Source organism: Prosopis cineraria, unplaced genomic scaffold, assembly GCF_029017545.1.
Source record: "Prosopis cineraria cultivar Desert tree isolate PC_DT_omini unplaced genomic scaffold, ASM2901754v1 PC13, whole genome shotgun sequence".
Lineage (NCBI taxonomy): Eukaryota > Viridiplantae > Streptophyta > Magnoliopsida > Fabales > Fabaceae > Prosopis > Prosopis cineraria.
In genome coordinates this window covers 13,074,966-13,087,317 of record NW_026555344.1, presented here as the reverse complement: position 1 = coordinate 13,087,317, position 12,352 = coordinate 13,074,966, and positions in this window count along the sequence as shown.

The window sequence follows — 12,352 nt, the reverse complement described above, 5'->3', positions numbered from 1 at the left end:
AAAATTGAAAATATTAATTTTAAAAAAATAAAAATAGAAATTGGATTAAAAATAAAAATGATATAATATAATATAATATTTAACAAATTAGGTATCGGGGCCAATCCAAATAAGCTTGAAAGCCCGAAAGTTCAGGGTTAAGCTTAGCTGTATGAGCTTTTTTATATGTTTGGGTATTTTTAACTCTCTCCAAATAAGCGGTTTGAATTGAGCCCAATTCTAATAAATCTGGCCTCTTTGAATTATTGGCTATAATTTTAATGGTTTTGATGTGGTTTTAGTTGGCATTTTCATCCAAGTCATGAACTGATCGAGTTTTTAGGTAGTAGTGTTAATGCCTCAGGTATTGTGAGAAAGAGGTTTAACAAGAACCCAAACAAATCAAAAGAATCAGTACAAATCACCCAAGGAATTTTCAAAGGATCTGAGACTCACATTTGTTGAGGGTTAGAGTTAATTTTGTAATTTTTTTTCAATGACATTTGTTTTGTTGGGCCTGAATATCCATTGGGCTTTATTTCTCTTTTTCTTTGTTTGATTTTGTCAGGTAGTTTTTCCTTTTGTTTCAGTCTTGTTTTCTTTATTTTTGAGGGCTATGTGTATCTTGTTAGTAGCCCATTTTAATTTAGCCAAGCCTAATGTAGCAGTTGTCCATGTATATTGTAGATTTTCAGCCTAAGTGGCTTCATTTTTTTTTTTTTACCAACAGACCAAGTGGCTTCTTTAGTAAATGCATTATCCAGTCCATTTTTTTTGGGGCAGTATTCAATCTAATTAGGCCTTGTATTATGGTACCTAAGCTAGGTCCATACCCATAACGTAACGCTTGAAACCTATCCATCTCTTTTTCCCTAGAGAAAAATAGGAAGGAGAGAAAATGAGAAGAAAAAAAATGAAGGCAAGAGAAAAGTAGAAAGATACAATTTTCTCTTATGGTGCTTGGTTGGGCGAGGGAAAGCAAAGAGTAGAGAAAAATTGTTAATTTTATATGAAAAATAATAACCTTATTATTTATAAAAATATTTATTTAATAAAATTTAATATTTTAACATATTATATATAATAATTTTTATTATATATTATTGACTGAACAAAAGCATAATTAAAAAATATTTTATCCAATTTCAAATTTTATTTATTAAATTATTAAATATATAATAATTTAATAAATATAAGGTATTTAATTGAAAATTTAGAACTAACATTTGTCTAATTAGTCTAAAAAATATACTTCTTGTTTAACAAAAGTTCATAATCAAAATATAACTGCACTACAAATAGCATAATAAAAATATTGGGAAGCAAGAGGCAGCAATAAAAAAAAATTAGTGGGTAAATTTGAAAATAAAATTTTCTCTCCAAAAATCTCCTTATATTTGTTAAAGTTTTTTTACCTCCAACTTTTCTCTCTCTCCACTTTTCTCTTCATAGTCAAGTAAGGAAAAATACTACTTTCTCTCCTGCTTAGCCTAGCATAAGCCTTGCTATCCTTCTCTGCTTCTTTATCTTATTATCGTCTTCTCCACCATCAACATCAAAGATCCTTCCATTCTTGGTTCATCATTATCTGCCATCTCAATCTTCTTCATGATCTTTAGCATGCCTAAATCTAAAGAGAATCGATCCTCTGCTTCTGATTGATCTCAACCACCCACTCTTTCTTTATTCATTAGATACTCAAGCCACTTGTATTTCTCTAAATTTTTAACTATTTTATCTGTTTGCAAGAAGCTTTCCTCAAAATACTAACTTTTAAACACATACCATAATAGAATAGTGTTTATTATAGTAGAAAAAATTAAATATACTTTTCAAAAATCCTACCACAATAATAAAGAATTTAGCATGGTAGGAAAAACAAGATTTATTATTTTAAAACTCTATTATGGTAGAAAAAAGTCTATCATGATAAATAAAAGTTAACCAACATAATAAAATATTGCCATGGTAGAAAAAAAGTTTCTCCTAGAAATTGAAACAATTTTCCAAAACAATTACCATGGTAGAAAAGGAATCTACCATAATAGAAAAAATTTAAATTGATTAAATAAAGCCTACCATGTTAATAAGAATTTTTCAAAACAAAATAGTGCATCCAAATGGGATCTCATTCCAAAATAGAGGTTTGAAAACCAAAACGTTTATTTAAAACTCAATCATAGTTGAAACATGGTTCTCATAGGCTATTTCATCAAAAATAAGTTTATTAAGGGTAAAATAGTCAAAAGGACCTTTTTGAAATTAAAATAAGTTAAAAGGGCATTTCTAAAAAAATTTAAGTCATCCATCACAACCAATGCCTCTTGTGCCGTGGCAGAGGACATAGTGAAAGCAAGCTATGGCCAAAATATTGTTTGCCATAGCTAACACTTTGCTACGTCATGTGCCATGACTAAATGACTGTGCCATGACAGACATGGTCGTATCAGCTTAATGACAGAATGAATAGTAATTGTAAATTTCAAACATGTATAACTTTTTACATACATCCAAATTGAGTGATTCAAATTTAGGATTGTTGTTTTTCTAATAAATCAGATTCCTTCTAAGGTTTAAACTACATAACTTTGTATGAAATATTATACAAGGAACAACCAGATTTGTCCACTTTTAGAGTTTTTGGCTATTTAGCATATGCTAAAACCCAAAGAAGACTTGAAAATTTTAAGGCTAGATTTGAGGCTTATGTGTTTTTTAGGTTACCTAAATAATCAAAAAGGGTATATTTTTTATGATATTAAGAATGATCATATTTTCGTGAATTGAGATGTCATATTTCTTGAAGATAAGTTCTCTTTCTCAGGTAAAGAACTAGTTACTCATGGTCCAAATCAAGTAACTCCTTAAGACACCTTTCTCTTTGATAGAATCAATGTTCCTAGTTCTTTTCCTTATCCTGATTCTTCTTTGCATGACCATAATAAGTCTTCAAATGAAAATAATGGAAGCAATGATGCATTGCACAAACAATGACAGCACACTATTGTCATCGATGCTCCTTAACTATCTGTCTAATGTTGGATTGAAGTAATTTAAGTATTTGCAAAAAACTTTTTCAGTATACTTGCTAATGGTACTAGTTTTTCCAAATTATTTCATACCAAATTTATGGACATCCTAATCAAACTAATCACATTTTCACATGTTTTTACAACTAGGGTATCAATTAAATGAGGATTGCAAATATTGAAATTATAATTAATGTAATTTATTATTAATATAATTAATATAAAAATAAATTATATTAATATAAGTAATATATTTAATGCATATTTTTAAAGACAAAGTAATATGTGTGTGTGTTTGCATATTATATTTGAGACAAGATGGAACATCTCAAGGGCAATCTTATATCTTGTCCAGTCCCAAACCCCATTCCGTCTAGTGCCGCTTTTTTTTTTTTAGTTTGGAAAAATCTATCTCAATATGACCAGGACAAAACTAAATTGACTGGAACTAGTCCAAGGTTAAACACTTCTACTAAAAACCATTATATATGAGTCCTAATTATAAGCTACTACGTGAAAACTCTAACTCTAAAAGAATGGAAGGTAGGTGGCGCCTACCATAAGAGGGAGAAAAAAAAGAAGGAAACCTTCTTAAATAAACAATGTCTTGAAAATATGAAACCTTTTTGACAATGAACCTTTAAAAAGAAAAAAAGAAAATCTTCTACAAACCTTCCCAAAAATTAATAACTTTTTTCTTTGATTTTGACCAACAAAAATTAGGAAAGAAATCAAGAATCAATACTGAAACAAAATAGGAAATTAATAAACAAAATCTAGTCCTAATTAAACTCTTAAAGGACGCCTTCTTGATGCTTCTAGAGAGTTCTTGGACGTCATTTATGCTCCTTCACCAAGGCACATGCTTATAAGTTATAACATGTTATCTTAAGTGAATTCTTATGTATGAACTCCACTTGGGCTTTGTTTATCATCTTGTTGAGCTTCTAACAATGTAATCTCCATTCTTGGACCCTTGTTGAATCTTCTTGGACCTTCATATCATTATTCACTCCTATACACTTGCATAGGGTATTCGGCCATTCATTTGGGCTTAAATGAGGTTGATTTGTCTAGTCCATTAGACATTTGACATGGATTTTAATTTATCATATTAAAGTTTCATTAGATTCTCCAATTATAAATTAGAGAGAATCTCAATTTGGGGCCCCATAGCACAAAAATTTGTATTTAGGGCCCAATTCAATTTGAAAACTCTCTTTAAATTAATTCTAGTTGCTTCTTTCAAGTGTGTACGCACAAATGATTCACATGCCATGGTGGCTTTAAAGGTGTCCTATCATGTTCCATTTCTTCATCTACATAGACAATAATCCATGTCATCATCCACACAATTATTCATGTCATCATCCATGAAAGCGTATTCTACATAAGCATGCCAACTTGATCAAGCCTTGATTCTTGAGAGGCATTGAGAAAATTTGGATTAGCTTTTGGGCCACTTGTAGGAACTTGCCGGACCATACACTATTACCCAAATCTTTTTTAACCCCACAAAATATTCAAATATGTTACAAGATATTACTGAATGGATTAAAATGATACTAGTGAACGAATGAAGTAAATTATTTATCCAGAATGAAATGTTAGGATGATAGTGTACAACTTTTATAAATGATTTTATTTTAGTGACCAACAAGTAAGAAGATAGTTATATAAACTAATAAATTATGCCTACAGTACGTTGGTCTAACAATGTCACCTAAGGCCTCAGGATCCCAAGACATGATCTTGCTTTTGAGATAAAGACAGTCTTTTAGCTTCAATTAAATTGACAAGCAATCTAAAATGAACTATAGAAAATAAAATAGAAAATATATTCAACATAAGCAATAAAAAGTCTTTCTATTATTTCTTGCCACAACAACTTTTCCAATTTTGAATTGACCAGAAAGAAAATTTAATATTCAAGTAAACAATAATTAAAAGCCCGAAACAAACTAAAAACTAAAACAAAAGGAAAATAAATTTTATCATAGGATAAAGTAGCAATTTGTCTCCTAAACTATAAATTTAGGAATATTGGTATAATGTTCTCTTTTAACTTTTAAAAATGATACAATGTTGCTTCTACCTTTAACAAAAGTTAGTTTTGACCATTAGTTGATAAAAAAATTAAAAAAAATTACAGAAAATAACCAAGAAAATTTTTTCAACCCTTGTATTGCATCGTTTTCAAAAGTCGAATTTGGATTGCAATATGAACTGGTTGATCCTTTTGATGAGGCATAATGTCTTGTTCATGAATTGGAAGGAGAAAATTAGGGTGTATATTTAAAGGAAGAGTTTGAAGGTAGGCTATGGTTGTAGAGGAAGGAGATCCAAGTATGGGAATGATGCAAGTGACATGAAAATCTGGGCAAAGCTGAACAAATTGCTTGGAGAACTCAGTGATGGGTGAGCCCTACACTGGGAATGACTGCTATATGAGTTGTTTTCTCCATGGAAGTTTATTTCTAAGTAATTGACCTTCTCTTGTTTCAAGGGTATGGATTGCTTTCGAGAAAAATGTAGATATTGCATCAAAGGAATACTGATGATAATATATAGGGAAAATTTTATCAAAGGATCTTTGATATGACATATTTTCAAATCAAGCCCAACACAATATAAAATTTCACTGCAAGATATTGGGCATGAATTGAAATAAAATTGTAATATAACATAACCAAAATATCCTTATTCCAATATATTACAGAGGAACAAGTAATACAAAAAATTAACAAATAAAGTAAAGCTTTTAACTAGTAATGTAATTGATTTTACAAGTTATGTTAACAATTTAACAAGTAATAGATTTAATTTGTCGTATAAACTTCACAAGTGAAGTTATGGAGTTAGCAAGTAATGTAAAAGAATAAATAAGTAAAGTTAAGGAATTAACAAGTGTTCTTAAAAATTAGTAATCATTTTGACTGCAACATACTGGACATAATAAGTAACATAAAAAAATTAACAAGCAAAGCAAAGCTTCTGACCAAAAATGCCATTAATTTTATAAGTTATGATAATATTTTAACAAGTCACAAATTTGAATTATTATATGGACTTCTATGATTAATCAACTGCATTACTTATTAAATGCTTTACTTTGTTTGTTAATTTCTTATGTTACTTCACATTGCAACATATTAAAGGATATATTAGTCATTTTGTTTTATAATTTTATTTCAATTTAGGCCTCACATCCTACAATGAAATTTTAAAATGTTTTGGACTTGATTTAAAAATGTGTCACATTGATGGTTTTTAGATGAAATTCTCCCAAATATATATTGAAAAGTGGATGGGCACCCCAACACAAGGACTTATGGGACATCTATCTACCATTCACTGTCCCTTTTCTTCATAAACTCCTCAAAATTTTCTTGCCAGTCTTCTGCGGGAAACTAGCAATAATTAAATAAATATCACATTGTTAAAGTGTTAAATAAATAAATATAACATTTGTGTTTATGCTACAGAATAATATTGAGTTAAGATTCAATTTTATTTTTATATTTTTTTTTATGAGTACGGGGCATCAATATATAATAGATAACTATTCCAAAAGTAGATGCTTATGAACAGTAAAATGAGGTTATTTTAGGAATTTTCTAGAGAGGTAAAAATTGGGTTTCTCCCATTTTAAAAAAAATACAAAGAAGCTAAAGGGCATTTTTGGTGTTTTAGTTGCAATGAATGATGTCACCTCAATCAGTACAATAAAGTCAAGATACAATTTTTTACCCTCCTAGTTTTTGCCATTACACTTTGTGTAAAGCAAATTCTCTATTTTTCTCACCAAAAATAATCCATCAGAATTACACAATCAAGAAACCCTTTCCTTTGAATTGTGCAACTCACTCCCACATTTCCATTCAGTCTCCTTTCTCTCTCTCGGCAAGATCCTCCTTAATTTACTCCCCCTTCCACTGATCCTACCACACTCTTTTCTTTCAATCCACCAGCAATCTCACTTTCACATTGGAGGGGGGATTGGGGGGAATCTGGCAACCATGATGATGAGGGAAAAGTAATAATAGGGATGGCTATGATGGCAATGTGGCAGTAATGGGAATCAAAATGTGACGGTGATATAGATTCTTTATTTGAGATCTTGACCTCTATATTCAAAGGTGCGATTTTTCCATGATCTTCTATTTTTTCTCATGTGCTTTTTCATTCTTTCTTTTCTTTCCCCATCTTATTATGCCATATCATTCTTCATCTTCATATTGGGCTCCATTGAACACAAGATTTTGGAAGATAGTCAGTACAGAGATGCATAAAAGGAAAATCCAAGAAGTTGAATGCCTTCTCAAGTCCAACTCCATCAAGGATTTCACTTCCCTTCCTCCCTAATTGTTAATGTCATCTTAGATGATGATAGTCCCAGAATTTGCCCTCTCCTAAATCTCGCCATTGGCTTCTAGTATGTTGAAACTCTTATTCTCAAGCCTTCTTTTTTTAATCTCAAACTTGATTAAAAAAATAATTGTCAATTATTTTGGAGGAGAATCAGCCCATTTATGCATAAGTATATGTGTTCAATAGCAAAAACCAAAACAGAATGCTTGGAAAGAATTCTCACCTATTGAAAATGACTTCATTTTTTCACTCCTAAATTTTAATGAATCATACCTAAGGTTCGTTGGTGTTTTTCTTTCAGCTACAAGAAAGAAAGGAAGATGATGGAGTAACTTTGATAGTGAAGAAGAATGGGGCGTGAAGTTTCTTCATTTGACTTCTCAAATTAGAATGAAGGTTTGGATACTTTTTACTTAATATTTTGTAACAAGATTTTTTTTTGTCATTTTTCATTTTCATTTATATTTTGAGGAACCATAATTCTTCAATTATATAAATAACAAAGTTATTTATAGTGAATTGTTGTCAAGTTTTCACTTAATCTAGTGTTTTTCTATTATAGTTAGTAGTCAAGTTGTAGTACAAGATTTTTATGGTAACCCAACTGGTATGCTAAATGTAACACCATGATGAATATATGTTCTTCAAGTTCACATATAATCTTCCAGTTCTTGCACCTATTTCTCTAAGTGTATATAAATATAAACCCAATGATATTGTAGAAATTCACTCAAAGTTATTAGATGAAAAAGCTGAAGCAAAAGAAGTCTTGGAAGCTGGATGATTATATTTTATTGTCCATCAAGTTCTTAACTTTTTCATTGTATTTCAAATACACACACATATACATGTTTTTATATATTGTGAGTTGAAATGAGCTTAGATTGGCAGTACTGCATAGGTTTAGAAGGAATATTATGATTTATTACAGAAAAAATAAAAATTAAATCCACTCTAGGCATCATAGTTATTTCTTAGGGGAATTTCTTAGCGAAATGTCATGATGCTTGTTCCTTTGCATTTATACTAAAATTGGCAAGTATGTGTGGTTTATTTGATCTATGACAATGATGGATTATGCACCTTATTACATCAATCTTTTTGGCCTCCCTATGGTTTTTTCCCCTCAATGTGAATGAACACTACTACAAAAAAGGAAATATAAAATGGTTATTTTTTTTACTATTTAACAGTTATGAACCATTGAGTAAGCTAGCGCTGAATATTCTATAACCATTTATTCAATGGTTTTTAACCATTAAATATTTTTCATTTGTTCAATGGTTTTTATTCCAAAACCGTTGCATAAATTTTTGGAATTTGGAAATGAGAAATTGTGAGAGATAATATTCAACAGTTCTGGACTAAAAACTGCGGAATATTGTCCTATTATTCAACAGTTATTCACTAATAACCATTGAATATATATACTTATTTAGCAATTCTGTGATGAAACTGCTGAATAGTTTTGTGATCATATTCAATGATTTTCTCTCATAACCATTGAATATTATAACCTAATTTTTTCTATTGTCCACACTACATTTCTAACAACCCCCCTACATTGTAAATTACAAAACGATATTCCAGCATCCAGACACAAATTCTAGCTAATAATAGTTACATATATACATATAAATATATAATGAATTCCTATAAAAAAACTTATATACAACTTGAAGTGCTTAAATTAAAGCAATTAGTGGCTAAAACATAAAGCTCCAAATTCTAAAATTTTCCTAAGTTTCCTAACTATCACTACTGTTGGCTATTGAAAGTAAATCATGCTTCAAAAATACCGTGTGCTAACTCTTCAAGGAGTTCTTCCATTTGAGCATGAGTATACATGTCACAGTATGTGTCCTCATAGTATGATATGCAACAACAAAAACAACAAATTAAAATCATGTTTATTGATAAAAAATAATAAAATATTAATGAATAGGAAGACAATTACATCATTCGAAAGAATTCCGATGGAGCATGTTGGATTATGTCCTTTATGAATTTCATGATAGCGTACCCACAATCCCTGACTTTGTCTGCTTGCTCTGGACACTACAATCATACAATGGATAAAATAACGAATAGTTAATTAATAAAATGACATGACCTATATAGTGATATTTCTAACATAATTAATGATAAATACATATACCTTGACAACTGTCCATGATGCTGATGTATCAAACCAACTGTTGCCCTTTACTAATTATCAAAATTGTTGATCAACATCAGTGCGGTTCATGACAATGGCCCTAATGTGAAATAAAAAACTTGACATGAGAAATATTCATAAAAAAATAAAAAATTACATATATGCAAACAAATTAATCAACTTACTGATTAATCATTTCTACAATATGTGATCTGTTAGAGGGATGGCCACTCCGAATAAGGTCAAGGTACCATACCCTCCCTAAAGTTGGATTGATCACAAGCAACATTCAGTGTTCCCTATAACAAAAATTACAATTAGAAAGTATCATATAAATAATTAAATTTTGAATAAATTAAAGTGAAGCATTGTAAAGTAACTTACCAATCACAATAAGGTGCTATGAATATTGCATTCTTGTTGGCACCACATTACTGAAAGTACTTTGAAAACTTCTGAGATATTTCAAGTCCTTGCTTAGGACTCATTATGTCGTGGCCATAAGGAGAGACCATATGAGGATTGACAAATATAATCCTTCGTGCTATATCTCTTCTAGCAAGCATGGTAGTGTAGAGATTCCTTAAATGTCAAAATAAATAGAACAATATATGATTAAAGTAAGTGTGTGTGTGTGTGTGTGTGTGTGTAGCTAAATGTTTAATGAAATGTTTCAGAAACATACCTCATATATAAGTTACATAGGGTAGTGGTAGCCTCTATATGGTTGAATAAATCATCCAACACCTTATTGTTGACTTGGTCAAAAGACTGTGGATCAGCATACATGTCTGCAGGGGAAGGGAGCAACAATCCTTCTTGCATCTTAACATAGGTCTTAAGCAATTGTCGATTTTTGTTGGGTACAACTTGACTTTTAGAGGCTTGAGGCTGAAGGGCTTTAGGCAAATCGGCTTGAGGGAGAACCAGTGTCTTTTGGGGAAATGTGATGGACTCTTTGGATTTTTCAGAGCTCTTCTTATCCTTTCCCCTCTTCCGCTTAGTAGTGAATGCTTTCATAGCCTCCGGTGCTTTCTTTCCTACTGGCTTATTAATAAGCTAATTTTTCTAATATATAAGATTGTTAGATATCAACTACAAAACAATGCAAAAGAAGTTAATTTTCAATTATGAGTTTAACAAATATACCTTTGGAGATGGTGTCGAAATATGAAGACAAACCAGCCATACAACAAAGATAAGCAATGCATCTACTACTGTCCTTACATCCGTAATGGGGTAGGCTAGATCATAATTAAGGTTCTCAACTATCTTCAAAGAGACTTTCACTATCCCTTCAGGGATGTGTTCATTGTGAAGCATCACTTGCCCACCAATGTTGTACATGCATCCCAGTGCAACCACATGGCCGTCTTCTGCCAAACAATCAACATCGTCCTCACCCTACACAAATTAAAAAAAAGAAAAAAATTATGTAATATGAACAATAAAAGTAGTATTATGTGTAACACTATAGTAAAATGAATGATAATACCTCAGGTAGGAGCTGAGATAGGACTGTGCAACTATCGTTCACACTAGGGCTACTATAGCCCAGTGGAAGCCCCAACTTATGCTGGCTCAACAGCATGTCGATGAGTCTAGGTTGTTCTTGTATCTGTTGTGATTGTGCTAGTATCTGTTGCTTCTATTTCGCTAGCTCTTACCTCAACTCTTGAACCTTAATAGAAGAAGCTGCCTTTTTACTGCACTTGAATGCATTACCAAAGTAATCTTTTCTTATGACTCTAAAGCCAATGCCTCGAACACAACCAGGATGGTCAGTATTCCCCAATGCCTTCTCCAATATATCCTCATCAATAGTTTGAGTGCCTGTTAATGCCTCCTAAGTCAAAGTTTCCTATGAAGCAAAAAAAAAAAGCAAAGTGAATAAGTAAAAACTAATAACATTGTATCAATATATCATTAATACTTACTATTGTTTTGACAACCGCTTTTGTTTTTCGGTTGTCAATATTGCCTACTTTATTTTTTCAAGCCTCGGCCCAAATCCTGCCACAAGATATAGAACTCTCCGATGCTTGCTCTTTCTCAATCAAGCCCTTTTCAACTCCCGCATATCTCTTGCGTCCAGCCTTATATGTATATTCATTCTTCTTCGCTAACTCTTTATTTTTGGCGCTTAATGCCTTTGAAAAAACACAAAACATGACAAGTCAATTAATATAAAAAGGAGGTGAAAACAAAAGCAACAATACATAAATAAAATAATATTAATATTACCTTGAACTCTGGACTGCGGCGTGAGTTGATAAAAGCTTTCCATTCATCCTCACTTACAATTGTCGAAATGAGGGAAGGAACTGTATCTTTGATACCCTCTATGTCAGGGTTCGCCAAAAATTTATAGGTAATAAAACTTCAAAAATATCTTAAGGCTATCCCAGCTTTCTGTAGAACAAACTTCTTACACCTCTCCTCAATCTCAAATCCTAACTGCAAGACAAACATGTCAATTTGAACAAACGATTGCAAAACATTAAGTTTTAAAAAATAAGCAAAGTGATATTATCTTACTGTTAAAGTTCTCCATACTGCATCCTTCATTCCTGGAGTTGCATTCTTCTAAGATTTTAAAGTAATAGGCACTGAGGACTTCGCTGCCATGCCAATATAATTGATTAAGTTATGACTGTCAACTACTTGATTTTTATTGTTCCACTTAACAGTAAATTTTCTTCCTTCATTTCTTGCTTTAGTGACTTCCTCCATCACAATCAACCCTCTCCTCAATTGTTCTTCTTGCCTATCAAGGTCAGCCTTCTTCTTAGCCGGGTCATCATGCTGCCTACTC